A 22,965-nucleotide genomic window follows, 5' to 3' on the forward strand; every position below is an offset into this window, starting at 1 on the left:
TCGGTTTTAAAAAAAACCCTAGACTAGATCTGTTTTTTTAGGTTTTATTAAACAGCGAACGTCCACTGTTTAGACCTTATAAGCGAGCGTTCGCCTTTTAGTTTTTTTCTTTTTCTGTAATTTCGGCCAGGGACCCGTTTGTGAATAACATATTTTGCAGAATAGCCCCTGATCTTCAAAACACCGTAACTTTTTGCTCGTTAGTCCAAATCCAACGAAACCAACGCCCACGTCTTCGTTATGATCTCCTCTATCCAGTAATCCAACTCAAACATGTTTTTGAAAAGTTTAAAATTTGAATTAGATCAGATTTGAATTCAAACTTCGTTTGATCATAACTTGAGTTTCGTAGCTACGTTTGAGTTGATTCTTTTTGCAAATCGAAGCTCTTGACCTAAACATTCTAATAAGGCCAAATTCACATAATTTTGGTACTGTTAGAAATTGTTTTATGTTGCAAGAGTTATTTGCTTGGTTTTGATGTTTCCGAATCGTCTTCTCCGTTCTTTCTGATCTTTTTAGTGATTGCTTATGTGTGGTTACTATTGCTTGCTTACGATAGATTGACCGGAGTGTGACGAGTAGAACTATCAAGAGTTTTGAGTGCGAATCATCTTCATCAACATTGCAGGCAAGTTCACACTTTGATCATATCCCCTTCCATACCCAGTTTTTATGCATTAGCTTCACCCTCAAACATTGCATGAGTAGGATTGATAACATGTGGGTATTGGGAAGTAGTTGATGAGGTAGGAACCTATTGCCCTGCATTCAAACCTTGGGAGTTACTTTTACGTTATGCTTACATGGCCATGCTATGCTCGTAGACGTGGATTGGGTTTTGAGAGTATCCATGACAGATGTGAGATTGTTAATTAATGGTTTAGTTAAGGTGGCAACTTAAACACACATCTGGGTGGATTGAGGCACCTGGTTATTCTAGGATTGCCTGTCTAGGCACCTGGGTAATCCAGGACTTGCCTGTTTTCTTTTGGACCGCCACCCAGGCTCAAAGGGATCATGAGATTTTTCAAACTAGAAACTTCCGTGTGCAGCCACAAGCCATTATGGGCTCTGGCATAGTTGATTAAGTCGTGCGAACTCTTACAGGGTAGACTAGTAGATGTAGGGGAAAGTAGGTGTACCGGTCTATCCATCGTAAGGTGCTAGCGCTTCTGAAAGACTATGTCTCGGTCATCCGTTTCTCAAACACCATATAGTGCGAGAAATCTAACGGAGGCGATCGAGTCTTGTGGGGAAAAGTGCGCAAACCTCTACAGAGTGTATAAACTAATCATGATTAGCCGTGTCCCCGGTTATGGACGTTTTGAGTATCTAGTACCTGGATTATCATGTGAATCTCATCATGTTACTTTAAATGAATATTGTTGGGTTTTAATGATGATGCTTAATTGGGATTGAGAATGTTGTCAACCATTCTCAATGTTTAACAACCACCATGATAGTTAAATAAAATTTATTCCTTTGTAGTAGGGAAAAATTGGCTTTTCGCAAAAACATTACAACCATAGAGCTTTTCCACCAGCCATATATGCATATAGTGATAGCCATTGTTCATCATTTTTCTCTATGGTGTGAATTTGCCGGTACATTCAATGTACTCACCTGTTTCGGGCTGCAACGTCTCATGTTGCAGGTTTCTTACGACGAGTAAGTGATATGTTAGGGTTACGATTCTACACTCAACTTTGCCGTTGGTGTTGATGGGAATCCACAACCTTGTTGCTTCCGCTATTTTTGGATTGAGGTAATAGTATTTACGTTATTTTATACATGTGATTTACCTCTGTTATAAATCCTCGAGTACTGTGTGTCAGCATATCGATCCAGGGATGACACTTAAGCACAGAGACTTGGTCCATTCGGGTCAGGTCTCTACACGACTAGAAGATCTTTTGTCATTGTAGGACCTTGACTTGGAACTTCTTTCCTTGCTTCTACACTTGTAAAACTTGTTGAAGTTCTTCACCATTAGGCTCAATTCTTCATTGAAGGTTTCTTTCTCACTTGATGATGTGGGAGCATCACATGAGGCTTTGTAAGCACCACTTGACTTGTTGTGAAGCTCTTCCTTATCCTTGAGTGACATCTCATGAGCAACAATTCTTCCAATGACTTACGTTGGCTTGCGATCTTTGTAATTGGGCATCATTTGGTCAATGTGCACACAGTAACATATTTTCCATCCATGGCTCTTAGGATCTTCTTGATGATGAATCTATCTGTCATCTCTTCACTTCCTAAGACGACAATCTCATTTGTGATGAGAGCAAGCCTAGAGTACATTTCAGCGACACCTTCACCATCCTTCATTTTGAACTTGTCAAGTTGACTTTGAAGCACATCCAATTTTGATTCCTTCACGGAGTCGGTACCTTCGTGCATATCAGTCAAAGTGTCCCAAATTTCCTTTGCATTCTTGTAGCGACCCGACCCGAATGGGTCAAGTCTCTGTGCTTAAGTGTCATCCCTGGATCGGTATGCTGACACACACAGTACTCGAGGATTTATAACAGAGGTAAATCACATGTAAAAATAACGTAAATACTATTACCTCAAATCCAAAACAGCGGAAGTAACAAGGTTGTGGATTCCCATCAACACCAACGGCAAAGTTGAGTGTAGAAATCGTAACCCTAACGTATCACTTACTCATCGTAAGATAATCCTGCAACATGAGACGTTGCAGCCACAGAGGGCCAGTACATTGAATGTACTGGCAAATTCACACCATAGAGAATGATGAATAAAGACTATCACTACATGCATATTTGGCTGGTGGGAAAGCTCTATGGTTATAAGGTTTTTGCGTAAAGCCAATTTTTCCCTACTGCAAAGGAATAAATTTTATTTAACTATCATGGTGGTTGTTGAACATTGAGAATGGTTGACAGCATTCTCAATCCCAATTAAGTAACATCATTAAACCCAACAATATTCATTTAAAGTAACGTGATGAGATCAACAGGATAATCCAAGAACTAGATACTCAAGATGTCCATAACCAGGGACACGGCTAATCATGATTAGTTTATACACTATGCAGAGGTTTGCACACTTTTCCCCACAAGACTGGATCGCCTCTGTTGGATTTCTCGCACAACATGGTGTTTGAGAAACGGATGACCGAGACACAGTGTTTCAGAAGCGCTAGCACCTTACGATGGATAGACCGGTACACCTACTTTCCCCTACATCTGCTAGTCTACCCTGTAAGAGTTCGCATGACTTACTCAACTATGCTAGAGCCCATAATGGCTTGTGGCTGCACACGGAAGTTTCTAGTTTGAAAAATCTCATGATCCCTTTGAGCCTGGGTGGCGGTCCAAAAGAAAACAGGCAAGTCCTGGATTACCCAGGTGCCTAGACAGGCAATCCTAGAATAACCAGGTGCCTCAATCCACCCAGATGTGTGTTTAAGTTGCCACCTTAAGTAAACCATTAATTAACAATCTCACATCTGTCATGGATACTCTCAAAACCCAATCCACGCCTACTAGCATAGCATGGCATAATAAGCAAACGTAGAAGTAACTCCCAAAGGTTTGATAATAAACAGGTAATAGGTACTACCTCATCTACTTCCCATCCCACAGTTTAATTAGATCCTAATCATGCAATGTGTGAAGATTGGTCTAATGCAAAAAAACTGGGTATGGAAGGGGATATGATCAAAGTGTGAACTTGCCTGCAATGTTGATGAAGATGATTCGCACTCAAAACTCTTGATAGTTCTACTCGTCACACTCCGGTCAATCTATCGTAAGCAAGCAATAGTAACCACACATGAGCAATCACTCAAAAGATCAGAAAGAACAAAGAAGACGATTGAGAAAACTTCAAAACCAAGCAAATAACTCTTGCAACATAAAACAATTTCTAACAGTACCAAAATTATGTGAATTTGGCCTTATTAGAATGTTTAGGTCAAGAGCTTCGATTTGCAAAAAGAATCAACTCAAACGGAGCTACGAAACTCAAGTTATGATCAAACGAAGTTTGAATTCAAATATGATCTAATTCAAATTTTAAACTTTCAAAAACATGTTTGAGTTGGATTACTAGATAGAGGAGATCATAACGAAGAAGTGGGCGTTGGTTTCGTTTAATTTGGACAAACGAGCGAAAACTAATGATTGTTTGAAGTTCAGGGACTAAACTGTAGAGAAAATCCTCACATATAGGTCCCTGGCCGAAAATAACTGAAAAAAAAAGAAAAAGACTACAAGGCGAACGTTCGTTTTCTATACCTAACCAGCGAACGTTTACTAAGTAACTAGTTTTAAAAGAAAAACCGGTTTTTAAACGGAAAACCAAAGAAAAAAAACCCTAAACAAAACCGGCGAACCAGGGCGGTTATTACCGGTTCGGGGGAAGAAAACCCGACGGCGGCGGCGGCGTTTGTCAGCGTCCGAGAAGACGGCGGCGGCGGCTCGGGCTTGACCGGAGCGGCGGCTCTGGTAGCCTACGGCGAGGGCGGAGTGGACGGGGAGGGGCGGCGCTGGGCGGCGGGTGCGGTGGTGGCGACGGCGGTGGTCGTCGGCAGCGACAGAGGCGGCCTCGGGCGGTGCTCGGCGGATCTCGCCGGCAGCGAGAGATGCGACGCGAGGCGTGGCTGCGAGCAGCGGGGAGGAGAGGAACGGGGCCCGGGGCCTCGTTATTTAGGGGGGGGGAAGTAGCTGGCGTGGAGGAGGGGTCAGGCGAGGAGGACGCGGAGTCCGGCCGGACTACGGCGGCGGCGCTCCCGTGCGGATGTCGGAGATGAGCGGGGCGCGCTAGTGCGCTGGGCCGTGGCCTGGCTTGGGAGCTGGGCCGGCCCAGTCGGAGAGGAGGGGTTTTTTTTAATAAACATTTTTTTCAGAGAACAAAAATAATAAAAACAAAAATAACTAAAATATTAGATAGGCATATAATATATCAAAAAAATTTAGAAAATTATTTTCTACGACATGAACATTTTCCTAGCATTAAATAAAATTCACACAAATTTAGATAATTCAAAGAGTGCTACTGGTCTATTAAAATCCAACAAAAATCATTTAAAAAATACCAAAATGATTTCAAATTAATTTTTCTCCAATTTTCTATTGCAGGGAATCATTTTACCCTATTTTCCATATATTTTATTTTTGGAGAAAAATAATTTGAATAAAACTCAAATAACTCCAAATTGAAAATAAATTTGAAAGAACTTTGAATTTAATTCTTTGAAACTCCCAACTCATATTTCATATAGTTTGAAGAAGTCATTTTATCTTCGCTCGTGAAAATCATTGAGTTGCATAAAGTTTCAGAATTGGAAATATTTCCAAATGAAATTCAAATATTTTCAAAAACCCTTTTCATTTATATAAATGGAAGAAGTCATGTCATCTTCTCTCCAGGGTTTTGTGATGAAAAGTATTTGAATTCATGGAGATCAGAAAGCAAATATGAAAGTTTGGGAAAGTCCTTTTATTCCCTCTCATTTAACTTTCAAAAAGTTTCGAATTCACTCACTTTCAGACAATCAATCAAACAATCAGTCAAATCTATCTATTTATTATAACATTCCAAAATTTAGAATTTTGGGATGTTACAAACCTACCACCCTTAAATGAATCTCGCCCTCGAGATTCGGAGAGGCTAGCAAGAAAAAGGTTAGGGTTTGGGGGTCTCCTCAAATTCCATCAATCATCACCGGGGTCTGGGGTGCTACCACCCTTAGAAGCATGGTTACGGTTCTATCAAAACTCATATACTCCATCCTTATTCTTGACAGTGTCGGTCTTCTTAGATCTTCAGGATAATTCCTTATCCGGGCTCTTCCGGTCGTGGCATAACCTTACCACAATTTTTTTATCCTTTCATCTTGGTAAGGTTCTTCTGAGATTGGGTCTTCTTAGCTGACGGGTCTGGCGCCAAAACTAAACAACTATCCATATCTCATGGTGGTCAACCATTTATGGTTTCTCCTGCAGGAAATGGGTCTGGGTGATCCTCACTGTATAACCTACGGTTGGCAAAGCTGCCTTGTACAAGGGAAAAATACCTATACTGTCGGGGGACTAATCCACGAGCACCTATGGGACCGGCGGACCGAGTCCCTTTCGGTTCGGCGGGGGCGAGGGTCGCACGAAGAGCGGATCGAGGCGAAGCACACGAGCAGTTTACCCATGTTCGGGCCGCACGGATGCGTAAAACCCTACTCCTGCTTTGTGGTTTGTATTGAGTTCTTGCTCAGGAGCGCGGAGTGCTACAGTACACCCCAGCAGCTAACGAGACCGAGCGTGAGTATTCTCCTTTTTTCTCTTCTATGTTGCGCATGGGCCTCCTTTTATATGCTCAAGGGGTCACCGACAGGTGGCAACGTAGACAAGGGTAAAAATGGAAAGGTGTTGCGGTTGGTATAGCTACCCGCTACAGTGTATCTTACCTAACCCTGACGGCAGGGGACAAGGGCATTAAATGCCCGTCTGCGTCGCCTAAATAGTGCAAAAGGGACCATCAGGGACGCCACTGCTCGCCACAGTGGCAATCTTGTCAGCGCCGCTTGCCACCGCGCGCTGCTGGCTGCACAGCCTCCCGCCACGTGCGCCTGGAAGGGTCCCAGAGCGACACGTTGGTGGAAGTGCTGGAGCGTGGGCACGGAGTGGTGGCTTGCCGCGGCAAGCGCCTTGCCGCGGTCGTTGTCTTGTCGCGTCCGGGAGCTTGTCGCTTACCGGGCCTTGCTGGGACGCGTGGCGCATCGCGGCAAGTTCCTTGAGATGCCTTGGTTGGCCTTCCCGGCAAGCTCCTCTTGCCGGGGTCTTGTCTCCTTGGCTTGGATACTTTGTCCTTGAATGGCTCCAAAGGAACCACTGAGGACTTTGGCGGTCACCCGGCAAGCCTTGCCGCGGGATGCTGCGACTGCCCGTGCACAAGTTCGGGATACTAGGGTACCCCTACTCTAGTACACCGACAGGAGCCCCCGGGCCTGGGCCATACACGGTGCCGAGCGCTGTTGGGCCAGGCCCAAAACAGGGCACGGGCGCGCGCGGCCTGGGTTACGCCGTATCTCTCTCCGTATCCACCGCGCCCTCCCCGAACGGCACGAAGAACCCGAGAAGCTTGCCGGAGGGGACTCCAAACACACACTTCTCGGGGTTGAGCTTGAGGCTAATCTTGCGCAGATTTGCAAAGGTCTTGTCTAAATATTGAATTAGAGTTGCCTTATCCTTGCTCTTGACCACTATGTCATCCATGTAGGCTTCCACATTTCTGTGTATTTGTGGCTCAAGAGCGACACGGACTACTCTTGCAAATGTTGAACCAACATTTTTTAAACCGAAAGGCATCCGTATAAAACAGTACGTGCCACATGGAGTGATGAATGCGGTCTTCTCCTCATACTCTTCTGCCATGAAGATCTGATGGTATCCTGAGTATGCATCAAGAAATGAAAGCAAGTCACATCCGGCCGTGGAGTCAACCATCTGGTCAATGCGCGGCAAAGGAAATGGGTCTTTGGGACAAGCTTTGTTAACATCGGTAAAGTTGATACAAAGTCTCCATTTCCCGTTCGCCTTGCACACGACTACAGGATTGGCCAACCACGTAGGATGGAGCACTCCTCTGACAAGGCCTGCTGCTTCCAATTTCTTGATCTCTTCTGCGATGAATTCTTGGCGCTCCACTGCTTGCTTCCTGACCTTCTGCTTGATGGGCCGCGCATGAGGACAAACGGCAAGATGGTGCTCAATTACTTTCCTGGGAACAGCGGGGATGTCAGACGGTTGCCACGCAAACACGTCGACGTTCGCCCGCAGGAAAGCAATGAGCGCGCTTTCCTATTTAGGGTCGAGAGTGGCACTGATGGTGAAGGTACCACCAGTGCCGTCCTTCTTGGCGGACACCTTCTTGGTCCCTGGCAGAGCTGCCATTGTCTTCTTACACTTGCCGGTGGAGCTCGATGGTGCGTCCTCGACGGCAGCGCAGCACTCCGAAGAGGTGCGCTTGCCGGAGTGGGCATCAGAACTCTTGCCGAACTTGGTCTTCTTCTTCCTCCCGTGAGCTTCAACGGCAGGTGACTTGTGATCTGTTGCGGCTGCCGCTTCCCGGTAGATCTTGTCAGCGCAGATAAGAGCATCCTTCTTGTCGCCAGGGACAGAGATGACGCTTATCGGGCCTGGCATCTTCAGCATGTTGTATGCATAATGAGAGGCTGCCATGAACTTGGCGAGTGCTGGACGACCGAGTATGCCATTGTAAGGCAATGGAAAATCGGCAACGTCAAAAGTGACCCTCTCAGTCCTGAAGTTCACCTCGCTGCCAAATGTTACTGGCAACATGACCTTCCCCTTCGGCTTGCTCCTTCCCGGGTTGATTCCTTGGAATGTACCGGTCTCTCCAAGCTCGCTGTCAGGGATCTGGAGTTTCTGGAGTACAGCGGAGGAGATCAGGTTCAAGCCGGCCCCACCATCAACTAGCATCTTAGTGACCTTGAGGTTGCGGATAGTTGGTGAAACCAACATCGGCAAGCACCCGACTGCAGTTGTGCGATCAGGGTGGTCCTCAATATCAAAGATGATAGGCGTGCTGGACCATTTCAGAGGCTTGCGTGACTCGACAGGTGGTTCCGCCGCATTGACTTCCCGCGCCCACTGCTTGAGTTGGCGGTGCGAAGTATGCAGAGAAGCACCGCCGTCAATGCACAAGACCTCTGTGGCTTTCTGGAACTCCTGCTCACTGGTCTCAACATCATCCATGTCTTCGTCGTCGTCGTCATCTTCATCCTTGTCACGGCCGCGGGGAGGTCTGTCTCCTTGCCGCTGCTTGGCCTTGCCGCGGCGTCCTCCCCGGCTGGCGCGCTTCTTGCCGGATTCTCCAGTGCCTCCTTGGACCCTCTCCTTGTCGCGTCGCTCGTATTCAGCCTTTTGCTGCTGGACAAGCTGCTCGACCTTCTTGCAGCTCTGGAGGTCATGGCCCTTGGTGCGGTGGATCTTACAGTACTGCTTGTCGGTGCCGTCCTACTTGTCGGCGACCACTACAGTCTGGCAGTTGGTGCATGCGGCAATCTCCTTGCCGGAGCTACCAGCCTTGGCTTTCTTGGCGCCACCTTCGTTGCCGGACTGCTCAATGACTAGCACATCTTTGCCTTTCTTCTTTCTGTTGTTCCGCCGCCGGTTTTTCTTTGCTGGGGCAGCATCCTCGCTGTCAGATCCTCCTGCTCCTGTATTCTCTCCGGGGAGTTTCCTCCCTTCCTTAGCACGTGCACACTTGTTGGCCAGGGCATACAGCTCACTGACGTCTCGGATCTTGCACATCGCCATCTCCTCCCGCATCCTGCGGTTACACACGTTCTGATGGAACGCGCTGATGACCGCAGCAGGGTGGACATCTGGGATGTTGTGCTGTACACGGCTGAATCTCTGAAGGTACTTGCGCAGGGGCTCTCCTTCCTTCTGGGCGAGCAGATGAAGGTCACTCTCTTGGCCATGGGGTTTGTGGCCGCCTGTAAAGGCGCCGACAAACTGATGGCATAGGTCTGCCCAGGAGGATATGGAGTCGTCCGGCAAGTGCATGAGCCAGGACCTGACGTTTGGCTTGAGGACCAGCGGGAAGTAGTTGGCAAGGATCTTGTCGTCCCGCCCCTCGGCAGCCTGCACCGCGATGGTGTAGATGCTGAGGAACTCTGACGGATGCGACTTGCCGTCGTATTTCTCTGGTACGTCTGGCTTGAAATTCTTCATGCTGGGCCACTTGACTTGTCGCAGCTCACGAGTAATGGTTCCCCTGGCGCATGCATGTCGACAGAGGGCCTAGCGCGCTGGTCCGATTGACGTCGCGCTTCTCTTCGGCGCTCGATGCGAGTACAAGCGTCTTCTTGCTGTCGTTCGTGAATAACTTGGCGCTGATCGCGACGAGCTTGTGGATCTGATGACGCGGTGGAGTCACTGTTGAGGTGGATCCGGCGAGTCGGCGATCTTGGCCTTCGGGGCGGAGAGTGCATAGTGGTTGCACCCCCACCGGTCTTGTCGCCACTGGCTCGTGCCTGGCTGACTTGCTGCGGCTGCGATGTGCTCGGCTGCCGTTGAGTGTCACCGTTGGCGAAGCCGATGAGACTCTGAATGGTGGCCCTCCAGTCGTCGATCTTGTCTGCCGTTGGAGGGTAGTCTAGGAGCAGTTGAGTTCGCGCCAAAGCTTCCGCTGGAGTGGCGGGTGGCGGTGGCGAACGGTGCGAGGAGCGGGATATGCTCGGACTTCTAACTATGTTAGAAGGAGCAGTATCCCGTCCAGGCAACCGTGCCTCACTCGTGCCAGCATGTTGGCGTGCATGCTGGTCTTGAGCACTCCGAGATCCACCAGCTCGATCTTGGTCCAGCAAACGCATGGTACCGTGAGTACCATGACGCTGCCGGTCCCGCGCCTCCTGAGATGGGCGCGGTGCATGTACGGACGCCGAGGTCTTGGAGTGTGCCCGGTCGTTGTGGGAGCCGGCTACGCCGCCGATGGGTAGCGCAGCCTTGTCCTTAGACCTGGCAGCACCGTGAGCTCCCTCGTCGACGCCCGTTCTTCCGCCGGCATCTGCCCCATCAGCCGTTTGCTCCGGTGGTGGTGGGTTCGGCACGGACGGAGCAGCTGCCTCCGAAGCCTTCTTCTTCGGCGGCATGTCGATGAAGATGATGAAGATCTAGCTCGTGTGAACGCCGGATCTGGTTCACACAACCTCGACGTCCCTACCTGGCGCGCCAAAGATGCCGGGGGACTAATCCACGAGCACCTATGGGACCGGCGGACCGAGTCCCTTTCGGTTCAGCGGGGGCGAGGGTCGCACGAAGAGCGGATCGAGGCGAAGCACACGAGCAGTTTACCCAGGTTCGGGCTGCACGGATGCGTAAAACCCTACTCCTGCTTTGTGGTTTGTATTGAGTTCTTGCTCAGGAGCGCGGAGTGCTACAGTACACCCCAGCAGCTAACGAGACCGAGCGTGAGTATTCTCCTTTTTTCTCTTCTACGTTGCGCACGGGCCTCCTTTTATATGCTCAAGGGGTCACCGACAGGTGGCAACGTAGACAAGGGTAAAAATGGAAAGGTGTTGCGGTTGGTATAGCTACCCGCTACAGTGTATCATACCTAACCCTGATGGCAGGGGACAAGGGCATTAAATGCCCGTCTGCGTCGCCTAAATAGTGCAAAAGGGACCGTCAGGGACGCCACTGCTCGCCACGGTGGCAATCTTGTCAGCGCCGCTTGCCACCGCGCGCCGTTGGCTGCACAACCTCCCGCCACGTACGCCTGGAAGGGTCCCAGAGCGACACGTTGGTGGAAGTGCTGGAGCGCGGGCACGGAGTGGTGGCTTGCCGCGGCAAGCGCCTTGCCGCGGTCGTTGTCTTGTCGCGTCCGGGAGCTTGTCGCTCACTGCCTTGCCGGGACGCGTGGCGCATCGCGGCAAGTTCCTTGAGATGCCTTGGTTGGCCTTCCCGGCAAGCTCCTCTTGCCGGGTCTTGTCTCCTTGGCTTGGATACTTTGTCCTTGAATGGCTCCAAAGGAACCACGGAGGACTTTGGCGGTCACCCGGCAAGCCTTGCCGCGGGATGCTGCGACTGCCCGTGCACAAGTTCGGGATACTAGGGTACCCCTACTCTAGTACACCGACATATACCATTCTAAGGCTTAAACAAGGTTTTGATCGTCGTCTCTCCACTATAGGTAAGTCACTTAGATTTACCATCCCATATAGCAAGGCGAATAATAAGAGTAAGTCGGTATGGTGATCAATCCATCCCGCACCCAAATCATTACCTTGTATACGGTTTAGCGAATCTCGCATTGTAACACTCGATCATCCTCACAAGCATTGCAGAATTTCTCTTGTCGACGAACCAAGTTCGGATAAATCCATAGATTCTGCAAGCCAAACAACCATCTATCCTTCCTTCACAACTCTCATGTTTTGCGTTGCTCCTATCGATAAGGGCATATCCTCTTCCAGGGTTTTTCCTTCAGCAAGAGTGTGCTTGCTTCTTGGCAGGTCCTGGGGCCTGTGGGTTATGGCCCATCTCATCACTTGTAGTCCTTGAACTCATCATCTGGGCAACTGATCATTATTCCAACATCCAACATCCAAGTATTCTTAATTCCATCCAATCGTATTGACTTCCTTCCTTCTATTGGCACCAAACTAAGACTTGATTACTCAGACTCATCAAGGAGTTTCCATTGATCCATATTTCTGACATCACACCTCCTTTATATCCAATAGTAATTCATCTCTTCATCCTCGTGGGATATCCCTCATACCTAGATAAAAACTTATACTTATGAAGTCCATATTCCACTTCGTGGAACATCATTATCCTTTCCACGGTCAAGCATCCTTACACGGGAATATTGGCCATCTCTGCATGGCACTTCTTCAACTGGGAACCGTGAAACACATCCTGAACTCCTGACAGTCCTTTGGGTAACTCCAACTTGTAGGCCACTTCTCTCATACGCTCCAAAACTTGGTATGGTCCTACAAATCTCGGGGCTAACTTTACCTTAACTCCAATTCGTTTAACTCCTCGCAGAGGGAACACATGAAGACATGCTCTGTCTCCCATTTCATAGACTACCTTTTTGAGTCTACATAACTCTTCTGCCTGGACTGAGCTACCTTCAGTCTATCTCGAATCAACTTAACATTCTCTTCTGACTCCTTGATCATATTTGGTCCAAACAACTGACGGTCTCCAACTTCATCCCACATACTCTTGGGGCATCACACATATCGAGACAAAACTCGTATTCATTTTTGTCCAAAATCTACTCAGTGGAGTATCCTTATCTTTTCCAGGGGTTAAGGGTTCTTACAGGGTACTACCACCCTTAAAATGCACAAATCTTCCATAGACCATATTCTCATATCCTCATAATGGCCAAAATTCTTCTTCATAGAGTAACAACTCATAAGATCCATATCAATACCAACGATGCTAACTTTATTCATTCTCAAGTGATTACCATCTCTCGCTTTTCCATTACATGTCTCAACTCAACACCTCAATATAAAAGAAAATGTTCTCACTTCTACTACTCCATTACTTTTGTTGCAAACTCAACTATCTAGCACAAGTTTCCTTCTCCTTGGGGCATTCTCTGGCAAAGTGCCCTGCTCCATTACCACTAAAACATATTACTTCTGACAAGTATCGAGGTTTCCTTTTTGGGCAACTGTTGAGGTAGTGTCCTGACTCCTTGCACCTGTAACAGGTGATATGACTCAGGTCCTTCCTGGAATCCAATCGGTTTCTCTTCCTGGACTTTTCCATTCCAATCAGGGCTTCTATTTCCCGTGGGTCATATTCTACTTCCTCTGTCGGGAATTCTACTAGATCCCCATTCAAACAATTTTGGGAGATGTGTCCTTCTTCTCCATATGAATAACAAGACTTAGTGCAGGGTTTACTCGGGTCTTCTTTAGGCGTGTCCTCCATCTCTTCCTTCATCACAACTTCTTCTAAAATTTCCATGAGGGCTCCTTTCATTACTTCTTTCTTTTGCTGGATGGTTCGTTGTACCATGGGGTAAATGTGACACTGAGCAGGATAGTGGGTAGTCCCTTCACACAAGAAACAAGTAATCTACCTAATTGGGCATTCTTCAACTGGGTGACTTCCTTCACAATTAGGGCATTCATCCTTGTGTTCTTTATGGGTGTGTCCGATTTCTCCACAAATCTTGCATGCACAAGGTTTCTTCATATCCTTTCCATAAGGTTTCAACTTCTGGGACACAAACCGAGACTTTGCCAAAGTCAACTTAAATTCTTTCGAAGTGGTTACTCCTTGCCATCCATTGATGGTTTGGTACATCCTCCACCAAGTAGCAGCACCTCTTTCAAAGCACAGAAGAGCATGGTGGGTCATATCATGTCCAACTATAGGGTTATTCTCCATGTGATCCTCCATGTTCTGAATCCATCGGTCCATCTCCAACTGACTCATCGGTCCAGAAAATACAAGCTCATCTTCATTCATCCTCTATAGGGTCCAAGGGTTTGGGGTAAGATAGGAGAGAGGGAGAGGGATACACACAATGCAAACAAAAGTTTTGAAAAGACAGATTTTATTGTGGATGTCGAAAAACATCAAACAAATGACAGCTCACAATCAACGCATCCAACGTAGGTATATAACAGGGGTTTGGTCTTCTAAAGGTCAATAAATCTTCAACGTCTCCAAATTCTTCAAGCCTTGTTCATGCCTTCAATGGCTTCTTCCGATCATGCTTGTCTTTCTCAAGTTCTTTCGCCAGATCAATCTCTGTTGACGTGAAATCTCTCGTGACATCCTTTAATATTCCGGAGTTGCATTTCAAACTTCTGGTTTCAACATCCTTCACATGAACCATGGTCATACTGTCCTTCAGTTCCTGACAATTCTCCGGTATCTCAAGGTTGTAGCTCCTCCAGCTTGGCTACTTTCAGCTTTTGGTTCCTGAGTTCTTCATGAAATGCTTCCTTGTCTAATACGGCTTCATGGAGCTCCACCTTAAACTTCTTGATGTACTACTCCAGATCCTGGTGATACACCGGCTAAGGTTAAAACTTCATCTTACTAATACGTGCTCCATCAGCCTTCTTCCATCAAATCCATTCTGAAGAAAGCATCCTTAACTCAGTACGGTGACAAATAGCATAAGCGGGTGATGACATCACAGATAACCGTGTTTCTGCTCTTGTCATTTCCATGAGCTATCTCTCCATAGTTGATATCTCCTGCCTTAGGGTTTTCCTTGACAAATCCTTGAGTTCTTAACTCTACATGCTCCGGTCTTTCTCCAACACACCTTGATCTCGGGCATTGACAACTTCCATAGTCTGCCAAGTTCCATAAGGGTAGCATTCCTAGGTCATACAAATCTGGGGATTCTTCAGAGCCTCCAATTCTCCTAGTCTTCAGAGTCTTCAACAGCTGTAGTTTCCATTATCATAATGTATGGTAAAATCCTCTTCATTCCGAATGGTCTTACTGGTCTGATATCATGTACTTCTTAGAGTGGTCTTATCAGTCGAATCTTCGAGTGGCCAAAAGGGGGAAAGGGGTATAGTCTCACTAAAGGGAATTTTTTGAATAAGCTCAGAAGAGAAGAGAGGTAAAAGATCTTTTTGAAAGGGAAAGTTGTAGAGAAAAATCTTTGCTATGGGCTTGCCAGTTTCTAGGGTCACGTCCTACAGTCAACATGTGCTCTGATACCATCTTGTAGCGACCCGACCCGAATGGGTCAAGTCTCTGTGCTTAAGTGTCATCCCTGGATCGGTATGCTGACACACACAATACTCGAGGATTTATAACAGAGGTAAATCACATGTAAAAATAACGTAAATACTATTACCTCAAATCCAAAACAGCGGAAGTAACAAGGTTGTGGATTCCCATCAACACCAACGGCAAAGTTGAGTGTAGAAATCGTAACCCTAACGTACCACTTACTCGTCGTAAGATAATCCTGCAACATGAGACGTTGCAGCCACAGAGGGTCAGTACATTGAATGTACTGGCAAATTCACACCATAGAGAATGATGAATAAAGACTATCACTACATGCATATTTGGCTGGTGGAAAAGCTCTATGGTTATAAGGTTTTTGCGTAAAGCCAATTTTCCCCTACTGCAAAGGAATAAATTTTATTTAACTATCATAGTGGTTGTTGAACATTGAGAATCGTTGACAGCATTCTCAATCCCAATTAAGTAACATCATTAAACCCAACAATATTCATTTATAAACCCAACAATATTCATTTAAAGTAACGTGATGAGATCAACAGGATAATCCAAGAACTAGATACTCAAGATGTCCATAACCGGGGACACGGCTAATCATGATTAGTTTATACACTCTGCAGAGGTTTGCGCACTTTTCCCCACAAGACTCGATCGCCTCTATTGGATTTCTCGCACTACATGGTGTTTGAGAAACGGATGACCGAGACACAGTCTTTCAGAAGCGCTAGCACCTTACGATGGATAGACCGGTACACCTACTTTCCCCTACATCTGCTAGTCTACCCTGTAAGAGTTCGCATGACTTACTCAACTATGCCAGAGCCCATAATGGCTTGTGGCTGCACACGGAAGTTTCTAGTTTGAAAAATCTCATGATCCCTTTGAGCCTGGGTGGCGGTCCAAAAGAAAACAGGCAAGTCCTGGATTACCCAGGTGCCTAGACAGGCAATCCTAGAATAACCAGGTGCCTCAATCCACCCAGATGTGTGTTTAAGTTGCCACCTTAAGTAAACCATTAATTAACAATCTCACATCTGTCATGGATACTCTCAAAACCCAATCCACGTCTACTAGCATAGCATGGCATAATAAGCAAACGTAGAAGTAACTCCCAAAGGTTTGATAATAAACAGGTAATAGGTACTACCTCGTCTACTTCCCATCCCATAGTTTAATTAGATCCTAATCATGCAATGTGTGAAGATTGATCTAATGCAAAAAAAAACTGGGTATGGAAGGGGATATGATCAAAGTGTGAACTTGCCTGCAATGTTGATGAAGATGATTCGCACTCAAAACTCTTAATAGTTCTACTCGTCACACTCCGGTCAATCTATCGTAAGCAAGCAATAGTAACCACACATGAGCAATCACTCAAAAGATCAGAAAGAACAAAGAAGACGATTCAGAAAACTTCAAAACCAAGCAAATAACTCTTGCAACATAAAACAATTTCTAACAGTACCAAAATTATGTGAATTTGGCCTTATTAGAATGTTTAGGTCAAGAGCTTCGATTTGCAAAAAGAATCAACTCAAACGGAGCTACGAAACTCAAGTTATGATCAAACAAAGTTTGAATTCAAATCTGATCCAATTCAAATTTTAAACTTTCAAAAACATGTTTGAGTTAGATTACTGGATAGAGGAGATCATAACGAAGACGTGGGCGTTGGTTTCGTTCATTTTGGACAAACGCGCGAAAACTAATGATTGTTTGAAGTTCAGGGACTAAACTGTAGAGAAAATCCTCACATATAGGTCCCTGGCCGAAAATAACTGAAAAAAAAGAAAAAGACTAAAAGGCGAACGTTCGTTTTCTATACCTAACCAGTGAACGTTTACTAAGTAACTAGTTTTAAAAGAAAACCGGTTTTTAAACGGAAAACCAAAGAAAAAAAACCCTAAACAAAACCGGCGAACCGGGGCGGTTATTACTGGTTCGGGGGAAGAAAACCCGACGGCGGCGGCGGCGTTCGTCGGCGTCCGAGAAGACGGCGGCGGCGGCTCGGGCTTGACCGGAGCGGCGGCTCTGGTAGCCTACCGCGAGGGCGGAGTGGACGGGGAGGGGCGGCGCTAGGCGGCGGGTACGGTGGTGGCGACGGCGGTGGTCATCGGCGGCGACAGAGGCGGCCTCGGGCGGAGCTCAGCGGATCTCGCCGGCAGCGAGAGATGCGGCGCGAGGCGCGGCTGCGAGCAGCGGGGAGGAGAGGAACGGGGCCCGTGGCCTCGTTATTTAAGGGGGGGAAGTAGCTGGCATGGAGGAGGGGTCAGGCGAGGAGGACGCGGAGTCCGGCCGGACTCCGGCGGCGGCGCTCCCGTGCGGGAGTCGGAGACGAGCGGGGTGCGCTAGTGCGCTGGGCCGTGGCCTGGCTTGGGAGCTGGGCTGGCCCAGTCGGCGAGGAGGGTTTTTTTTTAATAAACATTTTTTTTTCAGAGAACAAAAATAATAAAAACAAAAATAACTAAAATATTATATAGGGATATAATATATCAAAATTTTCAGAAAATTATTTTCTACGACATGAACATTTTCCTAGCATTAAATAAAATTCACACAAATTCAGATAATTCAAAGAGTGCTACTGGTCTATTAAAATCCAACAAAAATCATTTTAAAAAAAATACCAAAATGATTTCAAATTAATTTTTCTCCAATTTTCTATTGTAGGGAATCATTTTACCCTATTTTCCATATATTTTATTTTTGGAGAAAAATAATTTGAATAAAACTCAAATAACTCCAAATTGAAAATAAATTCGAAAGAACTTTGAATTTAATTCTTTGAAACTCCCAACTCATATTTCATATAGTTTGAAGAAGTCATTTTATCTTCGCTCGTGAAAATCATTGAGTTGCATAAAGTTTCAGAATTGGAAATATTTCCAAATGAAATTCAAATATTTTCAAAAACCCTTTTCATTTATATAAATGGAAGAAGTCATGTCATCTTCTCTCCAGGGTTTTGTGATGAAAAGTATTTGAATTCATGGAGATCAGAAAGCAAATATGAAAGTTTGGGAAAGTCCTTTTATTCCCTCTCATTTAACTTTCAAAAAGTTTCGAATTCAATCACTCTCAGACAATCAATCAAACAATCAGTCAAATCTATCTATTTATTATAACATTCCAAAATTTAGAATTTTGGGATGTTACAATTCTCAAGACGGCTGATTTTGTTGAATTCTTCGGGGCACAATCCGTTGAAGAGAATATCACTAGCTTGACCATTGTATTGCAACATCTTCAACTCTTCTACGGTAGCTTCACGGTTCGGTTCTCTCCCATCAAAGAATTCACCTTGCAAGCCAACACACACAATAGCCCAAACGGCGGGGTTATGTCCAAGAATATGCATTTTCATCTTATGCTTCTACTAGCAAAATTAGTACCATCAAAGTAAGGACCTCTACGGTGGTAATTTCCCTCACTAGATGCCATACTCTCCTAGGTTGTGAAACCAAGGATATGATCACCAAAAGCTATGGAAATCAAAGCAAATGGAGACCAAAGCTCTGATACCACTTGTAGGATCGAAAGTATGTCTAGAGGGCGGGTGATTAGACTACTTGACCAAATAAAAATCTAGCCTTTTCCCAATTTTAAGTCTTGGAAGATTTTAGCAACTTAGCACAATTCAAGTAATCAACCTACACATGAAATTCTAAGAGTATAGCAGCAGAATGTAAAACAATTGCATATGAAGGTAAAGGGAGGAGTTTGGAGGGAGCAAACGCAATGTAGACATGGAGATTTTTGGCGTGGTTCCGATAGGTAGTGCTATTGTACATCCATGTTGATGGAGACTTCAACCCATGAAGGGTAACGGTTGTGCGAGTCCACGAAGAAGCAACCTTGTCTATCCCACCATGGCCATCGCCCATGAAGGACTTGCCTCACTAGGGTAGATCTTCACGAAGTAGGCGATCTCCTTGCCCGTACAAACTCCTTGGTTCAACTCCACAATCTTGATGAAGACTCCCAAGTGACACCTAACCAATCTAGGAGACACCACTTTCCAAAAGGTAATAGATGGTGTTTTGATGATGAACTCCTTGCTCTTGTGCTTCAAATGATAGTCTCCCCAACACTCAACTCTCTCTCATAGGATTGGATTTGGTAGAAACATGATTTGAGTGGAAAGTAACTTGGGGAAGGCTAGAGATCAAGATTTATGTGGTTGGAATGGAATATCTTGACCTCAACACAAGTGTAGGTGGTTCTCTCTCAGAAAATGTAAGTTGAAAGTGTAGGCATGTTCTGATGGCTCTCTCCATGAATGAAGAGTGGGTGGAGGGGTATATATAGCCTCCACACAAAATCTAGTCGTTACACACAAATCTCCAAACTCGGTGGGACCGAATTATAAAACTCGGTCAGGCCGATTTAGTTTAAAATGTGAATGTTAGGATTTTCGGTGCGACCGGTTCCATTAGGGTTAGGACATAACATAATCTTGGTGAGACCGATTACACAAACTCGGTGGGACCGATTCTGGTAATAGACAAACAGAGAGTTGTTCAGGCAAACTCGGTGGGACCAATTCGCTCATCTCGGTTAGACCAAAACGTTACAAAGGGGAAACAAAGAGTTTGCATTGCAATCTCGGTGGGACCAATCGCTCATCTCGGTTGGACCGAAACGTTACGAAGGGAAACAAAGAGGTTGCAATCCCATCTCGGTGAGACCGAGATCCCTATCGGTGAGACCGAAGTGACTAGGGTTTGTGGCAGTGGCTATGTCAAGTGATCTCGGTGGCGCCGGATAGAAGATTTTGGTGGGGCCAAGTTTGACTTTTGGTTTGGGACATATGTGGATATGAGAAAGTAGTTGAGGGCTTTTGGAGCGTATCACTAAGCATTTTGAGCAAGTAACTCATTAAGCAACACCTCATCCCCCTTTTAATAGTATTGGCTTTTCCTATGGACTCAATGTGATCTTGGATCACTAAAAGTAAAATGTAGAGTCTTGTGCTTTGAGGTTGACCCAATCTTTTGTCCTTAGCATTTTCAGGGGTCCACTTCTAATCCATGCCATGCCAATCATTGAGCTTTCCTGAAATATTTATCTTAAAATAGCATTAGCTCAATGAGCTATATGTTGTTAGGAATTACCAAAACCACCTAGGGATAGTTGCACTTTCAACAACTGATTCTTGATGCACGACTCGTGCCAGTCAAGATGTTATTTAGACACATCCCCCACTTCAGTTCGTAACAAGCACATCTCGATGGGTGACTTCCAGCGCACAAATTAAGATCATATCTGGTCCCAACACAAACTCATGGTTGTAAGCATTAAGACCTCATTCCCGTTCCTCTTTTTATTATAAGTGTCTGAATCACTGTTTGCTTGATTGATCCGGTCAAAAGCTGGAATTGATCCTTTGACATAAGCTTGGTAGATTCCATCGCTTCAAGGGAATCTTCCTCTCGTGGATTCAATAACCCAGGGTCACCTCTGGGAAAGTAGGTGTGTGATACTCTTTTCTGTTCCATTACCAGATCACTAAAAGGAGGTACCAACATCTCATGTTTGGGACGTTGTGGGACCTGGTCAACTCGGTTTGCAGTCTTCCCATCCTTCATTGCCCGATCGGTGTAGGTCCACAGTGTGGTCTGTGGGTCCCATTAGCGGTTGGTGTTGAAGCTACCCGTCTATTTCTGTGGTTTTGGTTTGCTTCATTCCTTACTAATGTGCTTGTGGACATGTGGGGCTCCGGTCATTTCATAAGGTTGTCGTATGGTGTGTGGGGGCCATTAACAGCTGGTCTGGTAGTTCTTTGCGGTCACTTTGCTTCTTCCTGCCTATTTGTCTATTTGCTCGTGTTAGCCGGATGCATGCGGGGTGGCTTGCTTCCTTATTTTTTCCTTGGGGTAGAGAGATTCACGAGTGTTATTACTTAGGGCCCATTGGTCGACGCGGTGGCGTGGGTCGGTGCATTGGTGTGCATGCTAGGCGCGTGGTGTCCAATCGTATGCCCTGGCAGATAAATGCAGCTGTGTTGGCTGCTGGACAGCTGGAGGTTTGGTTCACGAGATAGTGGTGTGCATTGGTTGGTGCGCCAAGACCGTGGGGTGCCATTGTATGCTTCTTTAAATGTTGTTGCGTGTTTGAGCCGACGGGTGAGCTGCTAAACCACACTTATTAGCATGTCTTGGGTGTGGTGATGAGTGGGCGTGGTATAGATGGTGGGCATCTCCTATGTTTGATACTATCGAGCCAAGATGTGCGTTTATCATAACTTTATGGTCTTCGCTAGATGGCTTAAATGTCGAGCATTTTTCGAATGTGTTTATGGTTATGCCAGTTATGAGCACCCATGGCAGAGGAAGCATGCCAACTTAATGGCAATTGCCGCGCACCAATTGCCCATGCCTATCACGCCATGTATCCTCGACGTCTTCCACACTTCATGTAATGGCCACTGGCCACGCCTATAAAATGGTGGTCACCAGACACGAATACACAAGTGCATTCAATGGCCATGCTCTCTACTTATCATTGTTAGAATTTGCCTGACTTCTCAGTTGCATTTGGTCTTTTCGTTTGAATCCCTAGACCTTGCAGTCCTAGTGAGATTGACTACCTTCCTACGTCCATTGGGGGCACAAAGAGGTTTCGTAATTGTGTTTACAAATACTGATCATTGATTGTAATCGCTTTGCTCCCACTAATCATTGATTGTATTCGCTTTGCTCCCGTTGGTACGATAAACCTTGAGGTCACTTCAGGAAAAATGTTGTTTTCTACAAACCCATGTGCTTTGTGCATAACAACTTCATGGTAGAGTGGAAGCAACGCCTTACGAAAAAGATTGACACAAACCCACAATGTGTTGGGCAACTGAACCAAGTCTAAGAGCGTAAACCTTCACGACTAACTTGAAAAAGCATGTTGATTAGGGCTATGCGCCGGAATTGCCTAATACAGTCCACACCTTGCACCTTAGGAATCGTAGCAAGACAAAAAGTTAAGAGACGCAATATCAGCCGTCTGTAAGGTGAATCCATTAACAATCTCACCGACTAATGGTTTAAGAAAGCCCCTTTTTTGAAAAACACACGCACTAAGACCCCTTTCCGGCCCAAGAGCAGTGCCCTTCCAATAGACCTAAAGTCGCCTTTGTTTCCTCGCACGGAAGGGAAGAATAAGGGTTTAGTTCTGTCTTTTTGAAATGGTTTGGGACCCCCGTCCAAAATCAGGAGCTAACTAGCCCATCAGGGGTCTTCCGAGATAAGAAGCTAAACATAGAAGGTGTAAATGTCATCTTGAAACTCTGATTGAGACGTGAGTCCCCTTGCTCACCGATCAATTTGAGAATCAAAGTTTTTTGTTTACAATCATTGGCAATTGCGGGGAAGTATGCAATGATAGCATCCCTTTTAAGCAACTGATACTCGTTCTTGGCAGTAGATTTTCTCGTCCTTGTAGAGGTTGTTGATTTTATCTACTAATGCATATCTGCATTGCTACTCTTGCTTTGACAAAACAATCAGCATCAGCCTTGTAGTCGAGTGATACAATCTCATGAAAGGTATTTGCTTTTAAGATCTTGCCCCTATCTCTATTAGCACCCTACCCCGAAGAAAGGGCAAAGCCCACGCGATTGAGTTGGCCACGCATCAATAGAGCCCAACGCCAATTCGGGAGCCTTCGAGCGAGTCCATTTGCTTTGGACAGTTTCCGCAAAAATATCTTCTTGGAACCT

Source organism: Triticum dicoccoides, chromosome 2A, assembly GCF_002162155.2.
Source record: "Triticum dicoccoides isolate Atlit2015 ecotype Zavitan chromosome 2A, WEW_v2.0, whole genome shotgun sequence".
NCBI lineage: Eukaryota > Viridiplantae > Streptophyta > Magnoliopsida > Poales > Poaceae > Triticum > Triticum dicoccoides.